This window comes from Triticum dicoccoides, chromosome 4A (genome assembly GCF_002162155.2).
Source record: "Triticum dicoccoides isolate Atlit2015 ecotype Zavitan chromosome 4A, WEW_v2.0, whole genome shotgun sequence".
Lineage (NCBI taxonomy): Eukaryota > Viridiplantae > Streptophyta > Magnoliopsida > Poales > Poaceae > Triticum > Triticum dicoccoides.
This window is the reverse complement of record NC_041386.1, coordinates 331,053,246-331,059,542: the sequence shown is the minus strand read 5'-3', so window position 1 is coordinate 331,059,542 and position 6,297 is coordinate 331,053,246.

Sequence of the window (6,297 nt, the reverse complement as noted above, 5' to 3'; positions counted from 1 at the left end):
GCGTGACCAACCTCGCGAGGAACGCTGGCAAGACCCGCCTCGCGAGAGAGGATGGAGGGATCAGCCTCGCGAGGGAGACTGGAGGGATCAGCCTCGTGGGGATCGCCCGCCAGGCAACGCAGGCCTCCTACCGCTGCCGCCGCAGCCAAGGAGAAATGAGGACGACCATCAAGACGAGGAGGCTGGGGGCTTTCAAGAGCCGCGCGCGATCGCCTGCATCTTGGGCGGAGCACAAGCCCCAGCCTCTCAGCGCATCTTCAAGCAGTTCGCCCGTGAAGTGAACGCAGTACTCCCCAGACTCGAAGCCACACGCCCTCTCAGGTGGTCGGCGTGCACCAACATGTTCAGCTCAACAGATCAGCTCAAGTGTGCGGCAACAGCCGGAGTCCTCCTGATGCTTTGTTCCCCAATCATCAGCAACGTGGTGGTCACCAAGACCCTCATCGACGGCGGGGCAGGGCTCAACGTCCTGTCCATGGAGACGTTCAACAACCTCCAAGTGCCCCACAACCAGCTTCAGCCAACCAAGCCCTTCTCCGGTATCACTGACGGCTCCACGGTCCCGATTGGGCAGGTCCGCCTCCCTGTCACCTTCGGGGCACGCGACAACTACCACACCGAGCTCATAGACTTCGACATCGCTCACATTCGCCTGCCGTACAACGCCATCCTTGGGTACCCAGCGCTGGCCAAGTTCATGGCCGTAATTCACCACGGCTACAACGTCCTCAAGATGCCAGGAAGTGGCGGAGTCATCACGGTGCCTTGTGAAGAGAAGGACGCGGTGTGTTCCCTGGAACGAGCCTTTCAGGCCGCATCACTGGAAGACCCGGATCGCGGAAGCAGGAGGACTCCCGAGACCACCCCCAAGAAGAAGAAGACATCATCCGGCTCGACCACTCAGGAGGCAGGCCCCTCTGGGCCCACGCCTGCCCAGGGGGAGCCTCCCTCCATTGCATAGGAAAGCGCGCCTGGCGCCCTCCTCAGGCAAGGCTCGGGGGCTCTCCCCTGGGGGGCCACCGACCTAGCTGGGGTCATGAGGGAGGCGCTTGGGCACCACATGGAGGCGTGTTTTGAAGCATGTTTCCCTTAAGAAGGAGCAAGGCAAGGAGATCCAGACCCACAGGAGTTCGTTAGCAAGGCCATTCAGGAGCTACCGGAGTCAAGAGTCATGAGAGGCGCCCGCCGCCTACCAGCAGTGGCCCCCCATCCAGGCGAGGATGGTGGGCTGCGCGTCTGCATCGACATACCAGGGCTCAACCGAGTCGTCTCTCTGGAGCGCCTCTGGCCCTCGCGAGCGGGGCGCTGCGGAGGTCCACCCCACAACTACGTTCGCATGCCTTACGGCTTGCCGAACGCGGCAGACGAGTACCAGCACCTCATGAGGGGCATCACGGAGGTATGAGAGGCCCGGCGTTCCGCAGCCCTGGCAGAGATGGAGATGGCCCGCGAGGAGTCGCCAGCACCTCCGGAGCCTCCCGAGGCCCCTGGGCCTGGGGGCTCGTGAGGATCGGCTCCCGCAGCCCCCCGAGCCTGCTACACCAACACCCCTTCGTCCTCAACATCATCAGGTGACATCTTTCGAGTTTTACTTCCAGCTGGGAGCGCCCCCAGGGCTGCATTATTCCCAAGCCGCGTGGGTCCATCCCTGCGGCGTGTATCCCTTTATTCCATGTTGTTAGCTTACCTTGTTGGGGGCGCCCCTCAGGCTGCATCACCCCCAAGTCGCTCGGGCCTGACCCAGTGATCTCCGCATTCCCAGCATCTATTTGAACGAATCCACTCCTTCGCGGCTAACGTGTTTACCTAGTTGCATACTCAGCTGATGCCAACTAACGGAGCTGCTCCCGAACGGCATGATGCTTGCGCATGGGTCCGTCCCTGCAACGCCGACAAACCTGGATGGCTGAGCTCTGGCCGCGGCAGCCCCACATAGCGTCACCTCGTCAAGCCTTCAGTGCCTCACCACCCCTCAGAAGCAACCAATGGCTGACCGTCAATTGTATAGCAACCCCTTTCTTTTTCTATGATGGACCTGCAGGACCTCCTGAAGGAGCTGCGTCAGGCGAGGCTCTTGCTGTGCCTCCTTCGCTCTCGTCCGCGCGAACCGCTTGCACATTAAAGCGGGGGTGCCTGAGCATCGCGACTCAGGGCTCCTACTGGCTCTCCAGCCCTCACCCTCTGGCCTTGACCACGGCATCGCGACCTAGCATACCAGCGACGGCTGAGATTCACTCGAGGGCCGGGACCCGAGGACATAGAGCAGAAAGGGGAGCTGAGGCAAGAGGGAGGAGACACACGAGGACCTCACCAAGCAACCCCGCTCCTGCCGACACACGGACCCGGCCACACACCAAAGAGCGGCCCCTGATCCTTGAGATAAGTTATCACCCGGAAGCGCCAGCTACCGTGGCACCATCCCCGCACCTAATCCTATCCCTTGTTAGCGACGCTGCTCCCCTTTCTCACCAAATAACGGCTGCTTGGGCACCAAAGGGGACCTCCTGAGCATCGCGACTCAGGGGCTCTTACCGGACTCCGGGTCGCTCACCTCCTGGCCTTGACCACGGCATTGCGACCTGGCATACCAGCGACGGCTGAAGCCGCCTTGGGACTGGGACCTATCGGCGCAGAGCACCAAGCCCTCGTGAGGTTTGAAAGGGAGGACTGAGCTAAGATGGAATGAGCAACTCGCGCAATTTTATGACAAGTGTTATATATACAAGACAGGATCACAGGCACCTTACAAGCCCCTACGAGACACATTTTTGATTCCTCGCAGGGAACGGATCCTAAAGGGACACAAACTACGCGCGTCCCTGCAAAATACGCCATCATCAATAGTGGGCCGTCAAGCACCAACGCCAACCCCATCCAGATCAGAGTTGGTGGCGGCCTGACGAGCCCGCCCTGCTCCAGGAGCGGCGCCGGCTCGGGGGCTCGTAGCTGTCATCGCTTCTCTCCGGAGTTGCGAAGTGCTCGCCGGAGTCGCTGGAACCTCCGATGCCTCCACCACCTGAGGAGCCTCCAAGGGAGTGGGTGGCGTGCCCAGTCCTCGTCACAGCAGGGCCCTGGCCACCTTCCCCGTGGCAGCACTTCAGCCGGCGCCCGCTCGCATCAAAGACCTTGAAGAGCATCACCGAAGCACCATCGTAGTCCAAGTGGATCACGAAGACTCCCCTTGTCCTGCAAACCCGGGCGATCTCCCTCCAGCCCCGGGTCATGTAGACCTCGCCCGGGGCGACGACCGCGACCTCTGCCTCGGTCGCGAGGGTGCTGCAGCCGGCGTGCTGCAGCCAGAGCTCCAGGGGCTCCCCCTGCGGGATGATGGAGGCGAAGAAGGGAGGCAGGCGAATCCAAGACTGAAGAGGAATGGCGACATGGAGCACGAACTCTTGGGAGGAGCCCTCAGTGTGGACCCCAGGGGGGACGAACCACACCTTCGTGACCCGTCGGCGCCGACGGCAGTGCCGCCCGTGGCGGTCAGCATCAACTCCTTCGAGGCCCTCGACGTGGGCGAACAATGGAAGTGGGAACCCCGACGGCGCCCGCTCGCCCCAAGGCCTCGGCACCACCTGAAGGGCCCCTTCGTCCGGGCCACCGGGGATGAGCCGTTTCTTTGGCGGGAGAGGGTCTGGCCCCTCTCGGGGAGCCTTTCCCTTCTCTGTCATCGAGAACCGGCGGACCGGAGCCATCGCGGCAAGACGGAGCAAGGATCGGGAAGAAGGAGAAGCAAGAAGGGGTGGACTGGAAGGGCGCGCGTCGTTCCGTACTTATAGCCAGTGAAGGCCAACCGCCAACCTCCATGATCGCAGGTAATCATGACCCATTTTTGCATGCAGGGACTTGTCCCATCCGTGCAGTTGCCGAGGCGTCATGGGGAAGTGGGGGTGCCCACGTCCAGTCAACCGCCACGCGGCGCTCAAGGCCGCAGGCTGTTAGGGCCCGCGGCGCTTCGCTCTTGCCCTTTCGCCTCCCTGCACGGCGAAGTCCGGGCGCGCCTTGGGCCCGGGGGCTACTGTCGGTGTTCTGGGAACGAGGGTTCCCAGACTTGCCTGCCTGCGGCCTGCAGCGTGGCTCAAAGGGGGGCCCAACACAGCCCATCTTCACCAACACAAACCCAAGACCCTCGCGAGGGGCCAAGCCTCGCGGGGCGGACAACGCGAAGCTTCCTCAGGCACGACCTCATCAGGCTGGCTCACGAGGAGGCGGAGAGATCAAGGCGGGGTACCTCACGAGGTGCCCATGACGCAAGCCATGACAACTCAGGGCGCCAGGCGGGTGCCAGCCCGCGCAGCGTCCTCCCTTCCTCTTTGGTGCAAAGGGGGCAAGCACAGCCGCGAAGCACCGAGGCATCAGGCAAAGGTTGCCATTTCGGTGCAATGAGACCAAGACCAGGAGGACTACGAGACGGAGGTCACTGTGGAGCCCAAGACGACGTCATCACCAGAGCTTTGCGCATGCGAAGACTACTTTTGTCGGGATAGCTGATACTTGCTGTCCCCCTTCAAATTAGCCCGCCATTGTTGGCTCCCTTCCCGCTCAATATTTTGGAAGAGGACCAGGGCCTCTATAAATAGGACCAGCCACCCACATAGAGGAGAGGACGAAAAAGAGGTAGGAAGGAAGAGGCTCGTTAGAAGGGTCGGCCAAAGGAGAGCAGAGAGAGAGAGAGAGAGAGAGAGAGAGAGAGAGAGAGAGAGAGAGAGAGAGAGAGAGAGAAATGTGGCTGAACTCCTCCCAGCAGTTCATCGCCTCAGCCAAGAACAGACCCTTGCGAGGCTGTTCTTCCTTGTATTGTTCATCATCATCAGCCCAAGAGGCAATCCACCACACCATACACTGGAGTAGGGTATTACACCACAACGGTGGCCCTAACTAGTATAAACCCTGTGTCTCTTGTGTTGTTCTTTCCTTAGTTTAGATCCTAGCATGGCGGAGGGGTGCAGGAAGGTAGGAGGCGAAATCTCCACGCGCACCCCAGTGTTCGAACCTCAAGGGTCTGCCGGAACCCGAAATCCGACAGCTTTCTTGGTCCGGGTTATGGCGGTGGCGGTTCTAACTCTAGATTCCAAGGAAATCAAGGTAATCACAGCAACCAGGGTGGTTACAACCAGCAGAATAATCAGGGGGGTCAACAACAGCAGTCTGGTTAACAGAGTAACCCAAAGCAGTTGAATAGTGGACAATATCATGTCTTCACCACTAGCTTATGTAAGCGTGAGCAGATGCTTCATAAGAGAGCAGTCAATGCCGTTGAGCCGGCGGTTCCCAGTTACTTGCGTTGGTCTGAGCAGCCCATCGTGTGGAGTCGGGAAGATCACCCACCCCGGGTTGATAGTCTGGTTCATTTGGCTTTGGTGGTCTGATACGTCTCCAACGTATCTATAATTTTTGATTGTCATGCTATTATATTATCAAGGTTGGATGTTTTATATGCTATTTTATATGATTTTTGGGACTAACATATTAACCTAGAGCCCAGTGCTAGTTTCTGTTTTTTCCTTGTTTTAGAGTATCGCAGAAAAGGAAAATCAAACAGAGTCCAATTGACCTGAAACTTCCCGAAACTTATTTTTGGACCAGAAGAAGCCCATGGAGCATCGGAGATGGACCAGAAGAGTCACGGGCTGCCCACGAGGGTGGGGGGCGCGCCCACCCCCCTGGGCGTGCCCCCTGCCTTGTGGACAGCCCGGAGATCCCCTGAATGACTTCTTTCACCTATATATGTCCATATACCCTAAAAACTTCGGAGAGCAGAATAGATCGGGAGTTCCGTCGCCAGAAGCCTCTGTAGCCACCGAAAACCAATCTAGACCCGTTCTGGCACCCTGCCGGAGGGGGAAATCCCTCTCCGGTGGCCATCTTCATCATCCCGGTGCTCTCCATGAAGAGGAGGGAGTAGTTCTCCCTCGGGGCTGAGGGTATGTACCAGTAGATATGTGTTTGATATCTCTCTCTCTCTCTCTCTCGTGTTCTTGAGGTGGTACAATCTTGATGTATCGTGAACTTTGCTATATAGTTTGATCTTATGATGTTTCTCCCCCTCTACTCTCTTGTAATGGATTGAGTTTTCCCTTTGAAGTTATCTTATCGGATTGAGTCTTTAAGGATTTGAGAACACTTGATGTATGTCTTGCATGTGCTTATCTGTGGTGACAATGGGATATCACGTGATCCACTTGATGTATGTTTTGGTGATCAACTTGCGAGTTCCGTGACCTCTGAACTTATGCATAGGGGTTGGCACACATTTTCGTCTTGACTCTCCGGTAGAAACTTTGGGGCACACTTTGA